Source organism: Tupaia chinensis, unplaced genomic scaffold (genome assembly GCF_000334495.1).
Source record: "Tupaia chinensis unplaced genomic scaffold, TupChi_1.0 Scaffold000555_1, whole genome shotgun sequence".
Lineage (NCBI taxonomy): Eukaryota > Metazoa > Chordata > Mammalia > Scandentia > Tupaiidae > Tupaia > Tupaia belangeri.
Window position 1 is genome coordinate 1585507 of NW_006160067.1, and position 22340 is coordinate 1607846.

Sequence of the window (22340 nt, forward strand, 5' to 3'; positions counted from 1 at the left end):
GGGCCATGACTTTTTCAGAGATGTTGACAAATTCAAACTCACTGGGGAAATTCTAATCACCCCTAAGCTCGCTGGAGCTTTCTGGCCATGAGTCGTAACCTTAATAAGTATAAGTAGATGCCATCTGTCCATCCACCTCCGCACGGCTGCGTGATTCTCTTCTTTATCTGCTCAGTCTGGGACAGTTGCCAGCTTCCTGTGAGGGTCATTCTTAGAGCAAGGAGAGGGCTTCATGTTTCTCACTAGGCCCAGGTCTTATCCCTCAAATGAATGAAAAAGCAGAAGTGTATCTCACTGACTTGAGGATAGTTCCCAGTCTAACCTCTTTTACAGGAATTCAAAGATTTGTACTTTTAGAATCATTCCTTGGGGTTAGAATATCATTCTCCCCAAAGACTCCTGTAAGTGTACTTACAACACACCACTACTATCATTTCAAGTGATAGAAACCCCAAACAAATGCCTGAGGCAAAAAGGAAATCTACTGCTCACTCACATCATTGCAAAAACTAGAGTTTAGGACTGGCTTCAGGAAGAGCTTGATCCAGGGAATCTAACAATGTCCTCAGGAATGAGTTTCTCTTTCTGCCTTTCTCCGTTTGGCTGTTCTGCGTTAGCTCCCTCTCAGGCAAGCTCCCTGGAGTAACTTAGCAGCAGCAGGGTTCCCTTTCTCCCAGTCCCATGTGCCAGTCAGAGGCCATGTTGGTTCCTGAGCTCAAACGACAATGCCATGCTGGACTCTGATGGGATATAAGTATCACCTTGGGCCACCTAAATGAATTACCGTGTTGGAGAAATCAGATGCTCTGCTGGGCTTGGCCTGAGGTCATATGCCAACGGGTAGAGTTAGCACTGCAGAAGTACACAGACTGACAGTGTGTGAGAATGTGGCATCAATTTTATCAATTTTTCCTAAAGAGAAACTCAAAAAGAAAGAAAGGAATTCAAAATGCTACTACTACTACAAAAAAAAAAAAAAGGCAGCAAAATTACAGCAAATTTCTAGCACAAAATGAAACCATGTGTTGAGACCAGCAGTTGGCGTAATGGCTATGCCACTGGATTCCCATGTAGTCAACTGTGGTTCGAGTCCCAGACTCAGTGGCTTAAACTCACACTGGGCGCATGGGCGTGTGTACCCAGAATCCCAAGAGAAGAATGGAGGAGAAGGGATTGCGGCATGGCCATCCCTCCTGGGGGCTGATTTCTCGCTTTCTGTCTGTCTTTCTGGCAAGTGCACATGCTCTATAGCAAAAACCTCTCCAAAAAACAAACAAACAAAAAAGTCAAAACTTGTATTGTGCTCCCCCTCCAGCTCTCACTTTCAGGTAATACTACATGTGTGTGAATATATATGTGGACATACACATACATGTATATATTCTAAGGACATAATTAGATAACAAAAGTTTATGTTCAATGACACAGAGATAGTCATTGCAGCATTATTATTATCCAAATAATAGTTGGTTAACTATACTATGGAAAAGTCAGATAATGAATTATTATGCATCCTCTAAAATGGCATTTTTGAAGAACATCTGATGGCATAAGAAAGTTCATAATATAATGTAAAAAGGGATAGAAATAAATAACTGTATGTACAAGGGGGCTTAAAGTGTTCATGAAAAATGTGTACTACAGAAAAACTATTCACAGGTTTCAAAATTTTTTGTACAAAAATAAACTCTAATTCATGTTTCCATGAACTTTTTGAAGTACCCTTAGGTGGGTAATGGCAAATTATGTTTAAGAAACATTCAAAAATATATGGCAATAAATAGAACAACACTAGCAATGCTTATCTTTATGTTTTTAGAGGGTTTTTCCCTTTTTTTTCATTTCTTTTATAATCAGAAAGAAATGTTCTTTTTTTTTTTTTCCTAAGAAAAACATTTACATTACCTGGGATTATACAAGTGTGTTACTCAGATTACTGACCCATATAAGGGCCATGGTGTCAGGTAAGTTTTGGTGAAGAGAAAATTTCAGGGAAGATTCGTGATATGGAAGCTGCCTTGATAAAATATGTAGTAGAATATTCTGTGGCCCTCCTAGAACCAAGAAACTGGGGTTGGAACCAAGAAGCACTGGAAAGGGGAGTAGCTTTATGCTGGTCATGCTCACATCAATTCCAGGTGGGCTCAGACTATCCTGAGTGAAGTTCCATCCAGTCAAGAGGCTCGTGAAGGAGTAGAAATCATCCTTAGCTCATTAGAGAGAATGATGTGTGAAGCATGGCTGAGACTAACAAGTCCCGTGATTTAGGGCATGAGAGGACAACAGTATTGTCCCACGAGCTCATGCGCTGGGCATGGGAGATTCTTCCCACATCTTTTCTTAAACCTGCCATTACTTTGAGGAACACCTTGACTATTTTATAGAAACACAACAATTCCTTACATATGTTTTATAAGACATCTATACTTTTCAAAATACTCTCACACAGGGACCAGCAGTTAGCGTAATGGCTATGCCACTGAACTCCCATGTAGTGGACCGTAGTTTGAGTCCCAGACCCGATGGCTTAAACTCACACCGGGTACATGTGCGTGCATGCCCAAGATCCCAAGAGGAGAATGGAGAAGGGATTGCAGGGTGGCCATCCCCCCGGGGGGTGATTTCTCGCTTTCTATCTCTCTGTCTCTCTCTGTCTTTCTGGTGAGTGCATGCGCCCTATACCAAAACCCTCTCAAAAAAAAAAAAATACTCTCACATATCCCACCTAATCTGATCTATACACCAAGTCTGTGAAGTAAGGAATGCCAATGTTCCCTTTGATCAGATAAAGGGAGGTCTTAGAGGAGAAGAAAGCTTAGTGGAAGAGACTCTTGATTTGCATTCAAGCTGATTTGAAGGTGAATTGTGGGAAGAGAGCAGGCAATTCCACGGACCACACAAAATCGAGAGCTGAAGTACAGGGACCAGCAGTTAGCATAATGGTTATGTCGTTGGACTCCCATGTAGTTGACCGCGGTTAGCTTTCCGTACCCACAGGCTTAAAACTCACACCAGGAGCATGTGTGTACATGCCCAAAATTCCAAGACCAAAATTCCGAGAGGAGAATCAAAGAGAGGGGGTTGCAACATGGCCATCTCTCCGGGGAGTGATTTCTCACTTTCTGTTTCTCTGTCTCTGTCTCTCTGGCAAGCACATGCACCCTATAACAGAAATCTCTCTCAAAAAAAAAAAGAACTGAAGAACAGCCATGCCTCATGAAGCCTGCAAGTTCTAAAGCTCTCTTCTCAGGAACTTGTTAGTTGAGCATCCCTAACCTGAAAATCCAAAATGCTCTAAAACATGAAACTTTTTGAGTGCTGACATGATGCCTGTTCTGGTTTAGATAAGGATTTCTCCTTTAAAGGTTATGTTTGGGAATTTGTCTAGGTACATGATGATTGGATCGTGATGATTAGTTCACAGAAGCAGCTGGTCTCATGAATGGTTAATGGTGTCTCCTGAAAGAACTGAGTTCTAGCTCTCAGGAGAAGAGGTTAGTTCTCTCGAGAGTGATTTGTTATAAAGCTCGCCCTCTCTTTCTCTCCTCTCATCTGCCAATCTCTCTACTGAAGATGGCCAGTTGTAGGTTGGCTTAATGTCAGCCCTACGTATGTGAACTCCTCAGTCACCAGGACTCTGAGTCAAATACACCTCATTCCGTTATAAATCACTCCGTCTCAGCTATGTCTATGAGCATTGCAATAATGAACAATGATGACACGAGCAGAAAATTCCACACTTGATCTCATGGGACAGGTCGTGTATTTTTAAATATTGTATAAAAATACCTTCAGTCTGTGTAGACAAGGTAAATATGAAACATAAATGAATTTCATGTCTAGACTTGGGTCTCATCCCCAACATAAATGCAAATATTTCAAAATTCAAAATAAATCTGAAGTCCAACACACTTGATCTTAAGTATTTATTTTTTTAATTGCCAGAGGGTATGTTCACTCACCAGAGAAAGACAGCGAGACAGAGCGAGCACATACACCCTATAGCAAACTTAAAAACAGAAAAAGCAGAGAGACAAAGCAATTCAACATAGGTTTACTAATTATTATGGTGTGGGCCCATAATTATTGTGAATATGAACCCATAATTCCAAAAATCAGATATTATTTAAACAAGCTATTTAAAGATCATTATAAAATGAAACAGAGTGTTAACTTTGTAGAAATTACAAAGATATGCATACAAAAACTCAAAGATCCTAATATTTTGAAAGTGGCTCTCTGTGTGCATCTGATAAAATACCTGGTGACATGTCATGTGAGGATTCAATAGTGCTCTATCTCTAACAGCTCATTCAGATATGCAAATTATGTTCTCTCAAAATGAACTTTTTGAGTCTTCAATGCTTAAATGACTCAAAAAATGACTCTAACAATAACAAAGATACTGATATCAGATATTTTAGAAGAGTTTGAACAAGGTTAGGTAGTGATTGATTGATATATATGTATATATCCCAAGGCCAGTTAATAACAGAGTTTAATTAAATTCAATTCCAGAAGTAGGTAGTTTTAGAACTAGGCAGGATTCCTGACCAAAGTACCTAGAAGTTTATCTATTCATGTTGGCAAACAAAACTGTTAATTTTTTCACTGGGAAAAACCTCATATTGGTTCACTCATAGTTATTCATATATGATAAATATGAGGAGGTAAAAAAAATTCTGATTTTTATCATGATGACTATTTAATACTTTATTGAAATGTCAAATATCAAAATATTTCAAGGCTTTTTCGGGTGTGTTTGTCTTGATTTTGCTAGTACACTATGTAGGTGCTTGGCCTACTTTTTATCTCAGCTAGGTCTTGTTGGGTCAGTGGCCCAAGTATTATCCAATAGCTGAAAAGCAGGAGGGAAAGGGGCTTGCTCTGGGAAGAGATGTTCTATCCAAACTCTTACACTCTATAGGGATCAAAATCCCTTCAATATTTTAAAGTTCATTTATTTATTTCTTCCAGAAAAAGGACAAACAGACAGAGAGACAGGCATCCCCATAGAGTCTTCACGCCACGATCCACCCCACCTCCGCTGGCCGGATCATGGGTGCACACACACCCCGCATGTTCACGGACTTCCCAGGACACCAAGGACTTTTCCTCTGAGGGTCTAGTTGACTTATTACCCGCACTGCTGCCTAGCCCAGGGTTAGAATCTCTTTATCTTACTTTTTGGTTTCCTGCAGTTGTAGTAAAATCTCATTAAATCTTTCATTAGTTCCCTAGTTGAAATACTTAGTGGTTTCAAATAACATAAATTTATTCTTTCATAATCCTAGAGACAGGCAGTCTGAAATCAAGGTGTGGCGGGCTGATTCCTTTCAAAGGCACTGAAGAAAAATGCTTTCCACGGCCCTCTTCGAGTTTCCCTGCCTCTGCCTTCATGTGGCCTTCTTCCTTGTGAAGCAACCTCACCAATGTCTCTCTCCTTTCCTATAAGGACTTGGAGCCCACCCTAAATCCAGGATGGTCTCGTCTCAAGAGCCTTAATTTGATTTAATTACATCTGCAAAGACCCTCCCCACTTTTTTCGCCAAATAAGGTCACCTTCAAGAGTTCTAGGGTTAGAACATGGATGTATCCTTTTTGGGGACACAGTTTAAACCACTACACCCCCTTATTTTCTAGACAGAAAGTAACTCTTCTTCCATCATGAGAGCTTTGAAACGGCAGCTGAGAGCAGCATTCCCTCAATGTGGACTGCTAGTTCAGATACCTACTTGCTGTGTTTTTGAAGTCTGGACAGTTCCTGGATAAAACAGGTAAAGAAAACAATCACTGTGGGATTTTTACCCCACTGTGGGATTTTTTCCCAGTTCTGTTTACCCTCTTTCTCCTCCTTTTTTTTTTTTTTTTAAAGAAATCTTTGCTATAGAGCGTGTGTGTTCACCAGAGAGACAGAAAGCAAGAAATCAGCCCCCAGAGGGGAGATGGCCACACCACAATCCCTTCTGCTCTATTCTCCTCTCAGGATTTTGGGCATGCACATACATGTGCCTGGCATGCATCTCAAGCTGCCAGGTCCAGGACTTGAACTGCACTTAGCCATGTGGGGATCCATTACCTTAATCACCATGCCACCTGCTGGCCCCTGGTTCACATTATTTCTAGGCTGCACTGGGGGCAGTTGGACAAAAGCAGCTGAACAAGTGATGTTAACTTAAAAAGAAACCCGTGGGCTTCCATGGGATGCCCCTTTCCTTCCTTTTATCTGCGACTTACTGGCCTGTACTCCTCAGCTGGCTGAGGCATCTGAGAGGACAGGGCTGCGGCCCACCACTGTATCCCCAACACAAAGCCAGAACTTAGTAAATTCTGTTAAATGAAAGAACAAAGGAGTGAAAGAAACGAATCATCTTTTTCTTCTTTTAAAGTGTATATATTTACTCATGAGTGGAAAACAGGGAGGGGAAATAGAGACAAGTATTCTCCACAGGGTCTCAGCCTTCCCAGGCAAGCCAGGTCACAAGTACATGTGTGCACACGCAACACACACTGGTCAACACACTAGCGAGCCCACTCTCCCACATGGCTTTGAGTGTTGCAAAGTGGAGCACTGCCACTGCGTCATCCCAGCTGGACCAGGGAGAAGCGTCTCGAGCACATTGGGCCATGTACCCAAGACTCACTTTGACCCGGGGTCTTACCTGTCCAGTCCACACTTCTCTCACTTGGAGTTTCAGACCCTCAAGTTATGGCACAGTCTCAAGGGATTGACTGCCCCCAAGACGATGCACACAGTCTCTTCCACTTCTCTCTGACTTCCTTTTTAAACGTGCCTTCCATAAAACAAGAATTAAAATGGGACAACAAGGCTGTCCATTAACAAAGTCCTGGGTTCCCTGAAATGGTTGTAACAGAGAGTGGAACATGGATACCTCCATGAAGCTTCTAACAGAAATATACTTACTCAGTTAAGGTGGCTGTGCTAGTATTTAGAGAGACATGGGGGTGTACAATAGTCGCCCCCAGCTACGGTTTCACTCTCTGCTCTTTCAGTTTCCCATGGTCGGCTGCAATCTGAAAATAGAAAATGGAAAATTCCAGAAACAGTTCATAAGCTTTAAACTGTGTGCCATTCTGAGTAGTACGATGAACTCTTGCACCATCTTGCTCCATCTGCCTGGATGTGAGTCATCCCTTTGTCCAGCCTATCTGCCTCGCATACGGCCCTGCCACTTAGTCACTCCGTTGCTGTCCCGGTACCGTGAGACATTTTAAACAGAGTGAGACACATAACTTGTATTACCATATACTGTTGTAATTGTCCTGTCTTACTAGGTTTCATTAGTAAATCTCTTACTGCCTAGTTGATAAATATTACTTCATTATAGGTATGTGTACATAAGGAGAAACAGCATGTGTAGAGTTCGATTCTACTCATGATTTCCGGCATCCACTGGGCATCTTGGAACAAATCCTTTGTGGCTAGGAGGACACCACTGTACTCCTGAAAATCGCTGAAACAGAGACCTCAGGAAAGATGTATTTTCTAGAAAATGGACTAGAAATTTAGGGCCCCAGAAGATCCACGTTTTAATGATAGATGACATGGACTCCCATGTTAAGGAAGTCTAGTCCATGCCCATCCCTTCTCCAGACCCCCTCATGAAAAGCTCTCTCTCCCAGCTCACTGACCTTCCTTCCTCTTCTGTGACCTTTGCCCTCATGGTCTCCATCTGACTTGGCTAATTCAAAACTTCTCAGGTGTCATCCTTCCTATGCATATCAAACTTGGAAAGGCTGGACTGATGAAGAACCCACAGCCTCGCAGCTACCTGAGGGGCAAGGGGCAATGGGGGGCGGGGTATTTGTTCCACACTCTCTGGCAGGCATGGGCTCTGCCCTCGTGGAGGACCAGCTGTGGGATGCAGTTCTCCCGCTCTTTCTCGCTCCTTCCTGTGCATCTAACCCAAGAGTCACTGGTGTCTCCCATGCTTCTTCATGACATTTTATTCTATTAATACTTGTTCCTTAGTACAAAAGAGATTAGACAAATTAAACATGACTTTCCTTTCTGGCTAATTTCATCTGGACTCATTCCAGATTGTTTGTAGCAATTAAACATGGCACCTCATATCACTTCACTGACAGTGCTGGCCACAGACACGGGGGCTTCTCAATTTAGTCTTAATGTGTTTAAGAGATTAGAGTGGCTATCTCAAAGGCAAGGATTGGGTTGACTTTAAATAAATTATAATTAAGGTAGAGAAAAATAGATGGTGATTTAAAGCAGGATGGCTATAGGGTCAACTCAGAACCACACAATACTCAGTGACTTTGGGGCAGATTATATACATTGAGCCTCAGTTTTCTCATTTATAAAATGGGGGTTTGAGTGTATAACTTGCAGTGTATATGGGGGTTTGAGTGTATAACTTGCTATGGCAAGTCATGAGTGAAAAAAAAAATCACAGGAAAAGTGTCTAGCACATCATCTCAATAGTGTTCATTAACTATACATTTTCTTCCTTCCATACCCTCAACACGTTTTGGCATTAATTAAGAGGGGCTATATATATATATGTGTGTGTGTGTGTGTGTGTGTGTGTATGCACATTTGGTCCACATTTCAATATTGTATTCAGACCCAGACTTGTTTAAAATACTGTAGCAAAAACATACAAGAAACATACATGACTTTAAATATGGGCTTATGCTGAACAGCTGAACACATTGGATTTGGGCATTGACTGTATGTAAATTACATCTAAAAAATTTTACTCTTTCTGTTCCCAGAAAAGTGAGGTCATGTTCCTACTTTCTGCAAGGCCCCCTGAGGTCCCATCCTGGCCTCCAGCTGCAGCTATACCCCAGCTGGAGAAGGTGAAGACGGGCTGCTTAAATGTTTATGTACTGTGCTTCCTCCTTGTAAATCCACACTTTCTCATTTTAATATTCCCAGAGAGGCAACTTACATTGGACATACATTTGATCCAGTGTTTCTTCTCTCCATTGCCTCTTCAAGCCACCCTCCCTTTCTTTATCCTCTGGAAAGTCGCTCTTAAATTAACTCTGCTATTTGAAACACATCTTCTTGAAAAACAATTTTTGTTGGCCCTCAAGGAACTAATGAGATAGTTTTCTGCTAACTGATGGAGATAATCTAAGGATAAATAATAACTAACACATTTTTAGTATTTCCTCATGCCAGGAACTGTTTGAAGATTTTACACATATGAGCTCATTTAGCCTTCGAGATGGAAACTATTGAGCTGGTAAGATCATATCCCTGTGCTATGGATGAAGAAGGTGAGACTCAGAGATGAGAAGGAACTCGCAGAGTTCAGATGTGTCTGTGTGGCAGATTGGGGTTTGAATTCAAGAAATCTGACTCCTGAAGCTATGCCCTTGACCACCATGCCTTGCTGCCACTCTAACTAAGGGAAGGTCATTTACAGGAAAATGTGTTTAAGGAAGCCCACTGAGTGCAGTGTCCATGGTGGGGGGGATGTCATACTTGTGTCCTGTGGGTGTTCACAATCCCAGGATATGCACACCTGAAACCTAAACATGAAAGACGTGGGGTTTCAGGAAGCACTTTCCACACCACAGCACATGTCTTGTATCACTGAGCCAAGATGGTAGCTCTGTGGAGACTCCCTTCACGACTGGTCACATTATTGGAAAGTAATCTTGGGACCACCAGAGTTAAAAGTGTGTGTCTAAAGTACAGTAAGCATACTAAGTCGGCTTTAGCCCTTCCCACCACTTGCAGACCTCAGTCAAGGTCTAATCTGACTTCAACTAGAGAGGCTCCCTTTTTAGTTCAAACCTGTTCTTATCAAGCTCAGCACAGACCTTCCTCTTACCAAGTCAGTTCTCAGGCTTCTTCTTGACTTGATCTCTCAGCTCATGCCCATCCTTGACTATCCCAGCTGAGAGTGACTGGGCCTGTAATTCCTACAGCTATTGCCTATAGTATTTCAGTAATCATTACCAAATGATTATTGGCCCTGTACATACAAATCTTTTCAGTAAGGGTTCCCTACTAGACCTCACACTTTGCAGAGAGACTACCCTCTGTCTCTACCCCCACAGCCTCCTACTCAACTGCTGCTCAAATGCATGATGATGGTGGCCAAACACATGGGCTCTCATCACCCTCTGCCACCCAACTGACAATTTCGGGCCAATCACTGAACTTCGGTGCCTCAGATTCTCTATCAGGTGTCTTGAGACAGTGTCCAGCATATGGTAAGCTCCCAACAAACACTTCCAAATGAACGAATGAAGGCTGAATACATTCCTATCCATCTCTACCCACTTCCAGATTGATCGAAGATCAAGAAAACTACCGAGAACTCACCAGAACTTTAATGGCTTTACAGCAAGTATCAAGGTTGTTTTTTTTTTTTTTTTTTTAATTTTCAAAGATTTTATTAGGCATGACCAAGGCACCCATTGCAAAGGCTACTACACTAGTCTTCAGTGACCCACGATGACCTCTTTCTCCTGGTACTCACACTCTTGTGAATCAGAGATCAACTGTGTGACCAACGGAATGCTGCACATGTCTCAGTCTAAGAAGGTGACTTTTCAGGCTGGGTCAGAAAACACATAGTTGCTTCTACCTGGGACTTTGGTGTTCCTCCTTCTGGAGAAAGCCAGCACCATGTTGTGAGAACACCTTGCTTTGTGGAGAGGCTTACGTGAAGAGGAACTGAGCCCCCTCGCCCCTGACAGCCAGTCAGCTAGGCAGCCATGTGAGCTAACTATCCTGGAAGTGGATCCTCCAGCCTCCATCGTTTTCTCATGACTGAAGCCCCAGTGGACATCTTGAATCTGACCTCATGAGAGACCCTGAGGCAGAATCATCCACCCACGCTGCTCCTGAATTCCTGACTTGAAGCATCTGAGAAGGATAATAAATATTAATTGCTGTCTTAAGCCACTAAGTCTTGGGGTGGTTTGTTATGTAACAATAGGTAACTATTACAAAGGAAGACAACAAAAACAAAAAGCCCACAATGTAAAATAATCAAATGAAATAAGACCTGAGTACCTGGTAGTCTATTTTACTCACCAGAACAGTCTCCTCACAGCGTAAAATAAATAAATAAAGAACTACCCAGGCCAGCATTTGGATGCACGTGCCCAGGAAGCTTCACAATGGGTGCCGGTTTAACAGGGGGTGGAGAACACTGGCTGAACTGGAATACGCTCCCAGCAGGGGCCTTCTGCCTCCGTCGTCTCCTTCATATCTGTCACCAGGACTCAAGCTCCCAGTGGAGAACCATGATCTCCCAAAAAGATAGGAGAAGAAAGCGGTACAGCATCAGCCCCCAACAAGCTGGACCCGCCATACTGTTCTGCCTACAGGATGGGACTGTCTACATGGTGACTTACTGCCAGTCAAGAAAAGGCACCCCTTCCTCTGCAGCAGCAGACTCTCTGAGAGACAGGCATATGGAGACAAAAGATGGCCCATGTGGCCTAGGGTTCACACCTTCTGGTCCCCTAGATTAGCACTCCTCTCTATAGGAGTGAATGATGAAATTGATTGATGGATGCCCAGATTTTGACTTTCTATGAGTAAGCCCCTCCGCGTCACACCTCTGCCTCCTGCAAAGTAAGCAAGCCATCCAGGGACCTCCCGGACTGGGTGACTGTGCTTGGGGGAGGTTGGGGCAGGCCCTGCCCACACTCAGAGCAGAGTGGGCCCGAGCACCTCAGCATCACTCAGGCTGCCTGGGTCTGCAGCAGCCTCTGAGCCCTTGCTCAGAGAGGCAGTCTTTATTTTTAGCTGGTAATCAGTCCTTGGTTTGTTCCTCTCAGCAAAGCCCTGCCCTTGTCTAAAGGGCCCCTGTAATTAGCACCTTGCCTCCCTAATTCCCCCCATCCGCCTGTAATTACGACCCCCGCTGACCTTTGTTCCCTTAATTGCTGTTTGACTCCCTATCCCTGATACGCTGCCTTCTCCCTCTCCCCTCCCTTCTGATTTAAGGACCTATTGTATACTGCAGTGTTTGTTTTTTCTACTCCCAGGGAGTCTTTGGAATCCCCACTTCTCTGCTATTTGACATACCTCCTCTTGAAAACTCTCATTGGCAGAGCGCTGCTTTAAGCTAACTTTCTCCTGCTTAGCCTGGCTGGCTTCTGAAAAATGCATTTCCAAGTAGAGAATGGTTTTTGTTTGTTTGTTTGTTTGTTTTTAAGTTTTTTGCCATAGGGCGCCCGCCATAGGCTGGCTTCTGAAAAATGCAGTTCCAAGTAGAGAATGGTTTTTGCTTGTTTGTTTGTTTTTAAGTCTTTTGCCATAGGGCACCTGCACAATGAAAGTGAGAGGGAAAGTGGGAAATCACCCCGCTACCCCCCAGTGGGGGTGGCCATGCTGCAATCCATTCTCTTCTTGGGATTTTGGGCTCGCGCACGCACACACACACACACACACACACACACACACACACACATGCCTGGCATGATTTTCAAGCCGCTGGATCTGGGACTCGAACTGTAAGGCCATGTGAGAACCCAGCACCTTAACCACCACTGACCTGCTGGCCACGAGGGAATGGGTATGACTAGGCTCCTTTTACAGGAGTGAAAATGGACACATAATGGAATTCAGGGACTTGCTGACTATAATGGAGCTAGTCCGTGATGGAGAGAGCTGGGCTCCAAGGCAGAGGCTGTTCACATATAGCAGGTGGACTCCCACTTCCTGCTTCCCCCAGCTAGAGAAAGCAAACTCGAACTGCCCACACGGTCCGTTCCTGATCTGTGCTCTCAGCACCAGTCATGGCCAAGTACCCTTGGTTGGAATGTCAGCTTGAGTTCTCTGAATTTGGGGATTGCTTTCAATCCCCTCCTCTGCCCCAAAATGCCATATAATAATAAAACATATCATTTATCTTTTATTTTCTTTTCTAGTTGCCAGAAGGCGTGTGCATTCGCCAGAGAGAGGCAGAGTGAAAGAAAAGAGAAAGCGCCCTTCCAATGGGCCATGGTTATATCACAATCCCTTCTCCTTCATCTCTCCATCCTGTTGGGGTTTGGGGCAGGCGTGCTCATGTGCTGGAGTGTTTTTCAAGCCACTGGGACTGGGACTTGAGCTGTGGTTGGTCATGTGGATCCAGCTCCCTCAACCACTAGGCTATGGGGCCAGCCCAAACGGTATCATTTTCTAACCACCTGTGACACATCAGGTCCCATTCTGAGACTTTCCAGAGAGTGTCTCCTTGTGTCCTCACTTCATCTCTACAGAGCACTGCTCCGCCCACCCCGTCCCCTGCCTCCTGCATAGTCCAGGTCATCGCTCCCTTTCATCTCTGCATTTCCCACTTTCTCATTCTAGTGCGCCATGTCCATCAGCATGCAATGTGACTTAGTATCTCCCATATTAAAAGAAATCACTTTCTGTTGACATGTGTTCCTCCAGTCATCACCTATTTCAACTTATCAGAAAAAGTTGTCCGTATTTTTCTATACCAATTTCTCCCTCTATATTTTCCTTTGAAGCCATTTCAATCAGTACTTTTTTTTAAAGTGTGTTTATTTATTTATTTCTCCCATGAGTGAAATAGATGGGGATGGAGGTAGAGAGAAAGCATCCCCAGCAGAGTCAGGGTGGATGGATCAATCAATACCATGACCCAGCCCCATCCTCAGCCAGTCCCAGATCAAGGGCACATGTGTGCCAGAAAGGGCATCTCCGGACATCAACCCAGAACCTTCCCATGTGAGTCAGCCTTAAGATTATTGTGTTTGACTGTTCCACTACCAGATGGCAGCCCAGACGACCTTAGACATAGATTATTCCCCAACTGAGCCTCCAGATGAGAACGCAGCTCAGCCCACACCCTGACTGTAACCCGTGAGACCCGAAGTGGTGAGCACAGCTACTCCATGCTTCACTCTTTACTCAGAGAATCCACAAGATAGTCGATGTGTGTTTTTAAGTAAATCTGTGCTAATTTGTTATGCAGCAGCCCATAGCCGATACAACCGCCTGTAACATCTCCTTCCCTGCTATCCCTTTGGTCTCCCCTTGCTTTAATTTTCTCCATAATATGTATTTATTTTTCATCCCACTTGACATTTAACTTGTTTTTACTTGTATATTTGTTTCTCTTTTTGTTTCTCTACTTAAATGTAAGATCAAAAACAATTCACAGCTGAATTTGCAACTCTTAGAAAGATGCCTGGCTCAAAGCAGAATTTCAATAAATATTTTTAAATGAGAGAGTGAGTGAATGAATGGCTTCCCATTTTAATAATAGCTACATTTTATGTGTACCATAACCCAGTGCTTCTGTGGTAAAGGGCCAGGTTTTTTTCCTAATACATCACAGACCAATTCTTTTGTAAAGTGCAATTAAAACAAATTACCAGAAAAAAGAAACAAAATTAAGCCAATTTTTTATCATTATTAGATTCAACAGACATAAAATTACGATCAAATTGCTGTAAAAATTTCTAAATGCTTACTTTCGCTTTCTGTGTTTATCTCACTGCAGATGACTCTTTGGGCAGGCACTGGTCCAGGGAAAACATTTTGTCGCTACCGAACAAAAGCCAGAGCTTCTGCCAGATCTGATACCTTTTCCCGTGTCCACATGCTCTTATTCCTAATTTTGGTGTGCTCTTCCTGGTCCAGTGACTTTTTTGAGCTGATCTGTTCTCAGGCTGCTCAAGCCCTATTCACCTGCATCAGACTGAAATGAGGCCTGATCCAGAATTTTCCTCAGGTTCAACTGAAGCTGCTTTCCTTGGAGCTTTGCCTGAAGATACACTCCAGCCCAGCTCCTCCCTCCAGCCCAGCTCCTCCCTTTCCCTTGTGGTTTCCCTTGGGAGCAATTCATTAATAAATCCCTTGCACACAAGTTCTCATCTCAGGGTTTGCCAGACCTGGGACAGGTGTGTCCTATAGCACAGTAATGATAACGAGACAGCCCTTTATTGACTACTCGTAGATGTTGACACTGAGGTCAAAGAGTGGAAAGAAGTTTTCAAGATTGGTTTATTAGGTGTAGTTTACTTTATAATACATTAAAATAAGCACAATCACATATATGGGTAGTTACTCAACCAGGAATGTCCCACAAAATGAAACTAAGACTGACTCCTTCTCCCCATTCATTCATTATACTTCTATTTCTCGGAGGCTTTACCATACCCTGCAGCATTGGCTGCCATGTTCTCTCAGCCCACTCTCGCATCAGCCTCCGTAGTCTCAGTCTGCCAGCTCTTCCCTCACCAATTCCCTGAGGTCAGGTCATTTTTCAGGACTCAGTTTAAACAGCCATACTTCTTGGAAAACTTTTTTGTACTCTTCATTACCTAGGTTAGTGTGGCTGACACTGTGAGTTACCCACCCAAAAAACATTCCCAACCTTCACAGCCTCCCTTCTTCCTGAAGCACCACCCCACCAAAAAAAAATGACTAAAACAGTCAGGAAAGCCATAATGTGTTTTTCTATGCAAAAACATATGAAGTGTCCCAAAGAGAATCCATACTAATCCATATTTTAGAATTGGTTAATTAGCATTTGAAAGAACCAAATCAATAGTTCATACTACCAAAGTAATAGTGATTTGTTAATTAGCATGAGAAATGCAATAACATTTTGTTACTGGTGAAATGAATGTTTTTAGGAAGACGGTGGTCAGGTTCAAAACTGTAGAAGTTGGGAAGTATTAAAGATTTCCAAAGAACTGCTGTTCTGATGGAAGAGACCTTGGTGAATTCGGAAGCACAATTGTCATTGTAGGTTCAATTAGTACGGCAGCTGGCTCTGCTTTAACGAAGTTGGGAAACACTGCAGTAGTATGTGGGGTTAAAGTGGGATTTGTGGCACCACCAAAAGACACTGCAATGAATGATACATTGTTCCTTTGGTGGCTCCACCTCCCCTGTGTTCATCAAGATTTCAGCCTGGACCTCCCGGAGAAGAGGCCAAGTCGCCAGCCAGCTCATCGCAGGCGTCGTTGAAAATTCACAGGTAGTTCCGAAGGAGGACTCATGCATTTCTCCAGGAAGGCTTGCCTGGGTACTCTCCTCTGATCTCATTTGCCTCAGCTGTGATGGCAACCTTCTGGATGCTGGCACATTTGCTGTGGTACGGGCTTTGGAAAATGTACAGTGGCTTGAAATTATTGTACATAAAAGAACTGCATTCATAGAAGTGAATTTAAAGAACGGTTATCAGAACATTAGAACTCATCCAGTTGCAACGTCCTTCGCTGTGTTTGATGACACTTTACTCGTAGATGACCCTGCTGGAGAGGAGGAGCACATGGCAAAGAGGATCCCAACTGTAGTCATGGATGAGGAGGGCAAGTGCTGTTGTCTTCACAAACCAGGGGGAGGCGGGCTGGCTGGAGCTAACCTCCAGGACTGCAGGAGCCAGGCAGTTACAAGACAAAAATAAAAAAAAAAATGGATGAATGAAGTAAATAAGTACATAAAATCCAAATATCCAGCCAACACATTTTCAGAACAGATTTATAAATATTATTTATATAAATGTGCTACTCCACATATATATATAAATATATATATATATATAAAATGTGTATATATATGTATATGTGTGTGTGTGTGTATATATATATATATTTTAGTTTTTGCTATTGACTCCATGCACTTGCCAAAGAGAAACAGAGAAAGAGAGAGGGAAGGTGAGAAATCACCCCCCGAGGCAGCTGGTCATGCCACAATCCCTTTTCTGTGTTCCTCAGGATTGGAGCACACACTCACAGGTGCCCAGAGTGATTTTCAAGCCACCAGGTCTGGGGCTCAAACCACGGAATTGGCCATATGGGATCTCACATTTAATTTACAATTTGCCTTAAATTCAAACCAAAGCCAAACCAAAACAAACACGATTTTTCTTCCATGGGTGAGAGAGAGAGAGAGAGAGAGACAGCACTGCCAGCAGGCCTTAGAACCACGATCCACCTCCAGCTTCGGCCAGCCCCAGGTCTTACATGCCTGGTGTATTCAGAAAGATCTCCAGACATGAGCCCGGGACCTTTCCATGTGGGTTGGGTTCCCGGAGTGTTTCATTTTAGTGCTGCACCGCTGTCTGGCCCCTATCTTCTTTTTCCATCCAGATCACCAGTCCCTTTGTCCTTAAGCTAAACTCACTCCTTCTGCCCCGTCTTTCATCATACTTGTATTTCTCTGAGGCCTTACCACACCCTGCAGAGTGGATGTCATGTTCTCTCACACTACTCTTCCATCAGCCTCCATAATCTCAGTCTGCCAGCTCCTCCCTCACCTCTTCCCTGGGGTCAGCTCATCCTTCAGGACTCAGTTCAGACAGCCCTTCTTCTGGGAAACCTTTCTGCATCCTCCAAACCTAAGTTAGTGTGACTGACACCGTGAGTTCCCCACCCGCCCCGTCCAGAAACATTCCCAACCTTCACAGCCTCCCTTCCCCCCAAGGCACCTCCCGCATGAAAGATTGAAAAGCCAGACACTCACTACCCAGCCTTGCTTGGATTTGGAGTGGTCATGTGACCCAACTCTAATACATGGACTATTGGGTCACCAGAACGGTCAAGACGTACTTTTTCTATTTAAAAATGGGTCATGACTTGTCTTATGATCCAATATATGAGGAAACCTGCTGGGGTTACTTTATGGAAAGGTTTTCCTCCATGACCAAGGCAGACAGCACATAGGAGAATTGCCTTTTGCCAGCCTGGCTGGCCCATCTCCTGCCTTTGAAAATGGCCTCGTGAGGATATGTGGATTGCAACAGTCGTTGTGTGACCATGTGACCATGAGGAGACTATCTAGAGACGAGTCGACACAGACACAAGAACCCGCACCTGTATGCCACAGACCTGCTGCCTCAACACCAGGTCTACTTACCTGAGGACTTCACGGAGTGAGCAGTGAACGTCCTATGATTTAAGCCGCAACTCTCTGGCTTTCTAATCTTGTAGCAGAACACATACTAACTGCTGCATCTGCCTACTAGTAGCACCATCTCATTCGTGGCCAAGGCACCAGGTCAGAACACCTGATTTCCAGACCAAGCCGTATTACCAAGCCGTCTACCCTGAGCTGGGTTGCGTGTGCTCAGAGGAGAGGTTCTTCTCTAACTCTCATAAAGACGCCATAGTGGCTAATGGAGACACAGCGGGCTCTCTTCTCAGCTCCTCTAATACTCACTGTGTTTCTTGTCATAGCACCTATCCTACAGATCTCTAATTGTGAATTTCTTTTCTGACTTCCTGACCATACCGTTTCTTAAGGACAACAAACAGCTCTGATTCATCCCATGCCCTCAAAGCTTAGAAAAGTGCCTGGCATGTGAGAGAGCTAATAATAAATATTTTGAGACTAGTGCAAATTCAAGTAAAAATTAATCTTTGCTTGGACTTGGTCCTTGTTTTTAATTTAGAAAATATGCTCCCCTATTTAGTTCAGGGATTACGAGAAGGGTGAGGGCTCAGGGATGGCGTATGTTGGGCCTCGTCACCTGTCTTTCCTGATGCCCCGAGAGTACATGTGGAGCTGGCTAGAGCCCGTGTGACCCGGTATCCAAAGCCTGACTGCCGCTCCTTGCCCCCCGTAATGTACAACTCCTATTTCATTCATCCAACAAAATGTTTTGAATGCCTCTACCTACCAGTTCTATGCCTTCCATCCCTAACCCATCCAATTCAGACTTCCCCCCTGCGCAGCCCTGGAGAAGGGACACTGTCTTTGACTTCTCTTGGACATCTAATAAGGGTTTCATTCTATCAATTTCTTATTTACGTGATTCCCCTCCCAGAAATATTTGCATTTTCAAAGAAACCCAAGAGGAAGGACGATGTCACCCTAAAGCAGAGGGCCACACATTCAAATGTCTCCAGAGGCCAGACCTGGAATGCAAATAAGTATAAAGCAACTGGGAGTGAAGAAGATCAGTTGGCCAGATACCGAGTTCAGTCAAGACTGGTGGGTAGGAGATGGCTCTGTGTTGCCAACTTTATGATCTTTCAAGAAAAGTCAAAACTATGCTTTTTTTAAACCCTTTCCTCAACTCTAGGTGCTGGAAATTCATTTAAATGTTTTGTAAATAACTTATTGGCCAGACATAGCACATTCACAGGTTAGACCCAGTCTACAGGCCACCATTTTGAGATGTATGACTTAAAAGAATAAGCAAAGGTCTCCTCATGAGCTCATGATAGAGCATGGGGGGAAGCGGTGGTGTGGCGAAGGGCAGAAACAAAGGTTGGCTTGGAGTTAGGCAAGACGACCATGGTGCTTGGAAGGCAAGAAGCTCTCACTGAGTCCAGAAAGGCTGTGATGGTCCTTGTACACGTAGCCTTGCTCAGTCTCCCATGGCCTTCTGACAGGTATGTCAGTGGAGGATCCAGCACTAGAACTGAGGTTTCCTGATTCCTGGGATGGGATTTTTCACGATTCATACCACTGGCCCTTCTCACCTCCATTCCTCCTTTTGTTCTCACTCACGCCCCTCCAAATCTATGGACAGTGGCCCATCTCGGTGGGGTTTACAATGAGATACTATGGCTTTCTTACCTGTGGGATGCATGATGACAGCATGTGTCTCATTGGATTGCTGTGCTCAGTAGCTACTAGGTTCTTTACTAATTTTATTTGATTTGGTTTACTCTTCTACTTTTTATTTAAGGCTGAGACTAAAAGGAAATACAAATAAATAAATAAGTAAATAAAAAACAAAACCTTTCTCCCTGCTCCTGATTCCATTCTTGGAAAAGAGTGTTCTTTCCGAGTCTTCCTAGTAAAATGATGTGTTGGTAACATTGCCAAAATCACTAACATAAAGAAAGTTAAAAATGGGGGAAATAAAGAGAAAAAAAAAAAGAGAGAGAGAGAGAGAGAGATGGGGGAGAGAGGGAGAAGAAAGTGTAAAATGCAGCTCCAGGAGAGTTGGAAATTCCTGTGCTCCCAGTTCTTCTAACAACTGGACACTGTGCTGCAGCTGAGAGGGACCTGACAACTGCTGGCAGCCAGCACTGGCGCACCTTACAGCCTTCATAAGCCTCCCTCTGAGAACACCCATTCTCGGGACTGGCAGGTGGAGTGGTAGCTAAGTCGCTGGACTCCCACATGGCCCACCATGGTTTGAGTCCTGGACCTGGTGGATTGTGCTTTGCTTTCTTGCTTTCCCTCTCTCTCTTGCTCTCTCGCTCTCTCGCTCTCTGTCTGTGTCTTTCTGTCTCTTTCTGGTCAAATTTTAAAAATAGCAATGATAAATAAAATTACAATAAAATAATTGTTTAAAAAGAAATAAAGAAAGCTCATTCTCATGCTGGGGGACCTGACCTGGAAGAATAGTATCAAAATTATACATTTTGCTTTGGGAAAGAATTCTAGTACATGATTATTTTAAAATTCACCACGGGGTCCCTCTAGTGTATTTGAAATACAATTTTATTTGCAAAATTTAATTAAAAATCTGTAATTCTGGAGTCAAGATAGATTTCTGAGATAAACTTCTTCACTTTATGGATAAGAGAAAACGAGTTCTAGACAGAAGGGACTACTTCCATGCAGTGTAGCCAGATGCAGCAGAGTCAGAAGTAGATGGTTGTTTGTCTGTTTGGGGGTGGTTTTGTTCATTTCTTTGTTTGGTCTTGAGATTTGTTGCTGTTGTTATCATAAAACGATTAAGCTAAAGTAGGTCTAAAATGGCAGGGTGGGAAGCAATCTTACCAATCAGCAAATAATATAAACAAGAGCTTTCACTGAGCACTGGCCATTGCCAGACGCAGCTCTCTGGGTGCTGGAGAGGGAAGAGAGAGCCAGTCAGACCTGGCATGGAGCGTCCACTCTGTCTTCATTTACAGGTGAGCAAGCCCAGCAGTAGGGATGACATGGTTGCAGTCACTCTGCAAATCCCTTGACACCAGCCCTGGTACCAAGGTCTCCAACTGTCCAGTCCCAAGCTTTTTGCACTGCACTGTGCTGTGCGGTCTCTAGGAGTGCATGTGCGCTCACAGCCTAGCGGACACCAGAGCCATCCCTGCCTAGTCAGTCTATCAGGAATGAAGGGACCCAGTGTTGAGACCCACCTCACATGGCGCAGTCACTGAGATGAGGACACCAGCTAGGAGAGTACGGTTGTCACCACTTGTATCTCAGTTCCTAGGTTTCCTCCCCAGCAGAATGATCCTGAAAGGTCAGCAGAGCTCTTCCTGGCCAGTGCAGACGAAGCGCTTCCTTTCCCTAAAAACAGCACGCTGCTTCCCCTTAAGGTTTCCTCGGTACCATCACGTAGAAATTAGCATACACATTGGCCTCGTTATGTCCTTATGTTGTGTAGTGGACACTCCTGTGGGCTGCTGCCAGCTCACAGGACAGTATCCTTGTTTTAATATAAAACAATTTATGTTTTTTAAAATAATTATTTAAATAAATTAACTAATTAGTTGTATTTTTTAATTATTTTTTAATTTTAATTTTGTATATATATTCAATCATGTTATTTAGCTTACAAAGTGAACATTTCAATATGTGAACATTTCTCCCCAGTCCAGTTGATCAAAATATCTTCCACCAATAACACTATAGTATTTTAATTAGGCTACAGAGAGAGGGAGAGAGAGAGGGGGGAAGTGAGAAGGTAAGCCACCAGGTCCAGGACTTGAACTCTGGTCAATCATGTAGAAACCCAGTGCCTTAAACACCACGCCACCTGCCGACCCCCAGGACAGTACCTTATTTACTGTTATGACTTAACAACCGAACAGTACCTGCTGTAGTTGATGCTCTGTAAGCACCTGTGGGGCGAATGACTGAATGACTGCTCTGGGTTTACACTGGTCGCTGCTGTGAACAAGCCTTCCGGTTTCTCAGTCACGGCGCCCCTTAGCAACACCCCTCAACTGGGAGACAGTGTCAGATCCAGAGGTGTAAAGAGTTGGGTTGAAATGTTTTCTTAACAGAAACGCTCACTGCCTGTCAACCTCGCTGTTGAATCCAGCAGTCTGTTTCCACTCAGACATGGTTGTGGTTGTAATTTTGGGGGTTTTTTTTGAGTCTACATCTGTAGAACTGAGAAGTGTTAGAGTGATTTCCATAATAGCGAGCTTCTTACCCTGCTCTCGCCAGTTGACACGAAGTGACAGTGTTTACGGTGAGGGATCTGTACGTTGTGGCTGCACCAGCCTTTTCTTGGATGTCACCCACTCTGCTTTGTTTCTGCTTGTTGCTCCAGCAAAATGATGCTCTCCAGAGAAAAACTAGGATTTTTAATAAAAGCACAGCACTGTAAAAACTGTCTTTAAGGGAAAGTCATTTTTTATGAGCTCTGCTAACTGCCAGACTGCTGAATACATTCCATTTCTTTTTCAATACTTTGTCCCTTCCGGGTATAACTGCCGTATGG

At 43.7% G+C, this 22340-nt stretch overlaps 1 pseudogene; it reads left to right on the forward strand.

Annotated features, from left to right (window-relative positions):
* Positions 1-17859, forward strand: part of LOC102480901 (exosome complex component RRP43-like) — a 37456-nt pseudogene extending 19597 nt beyond the window's left edge.
* Positions 17860-22340: the final 4481 nt, after the last annotated feature.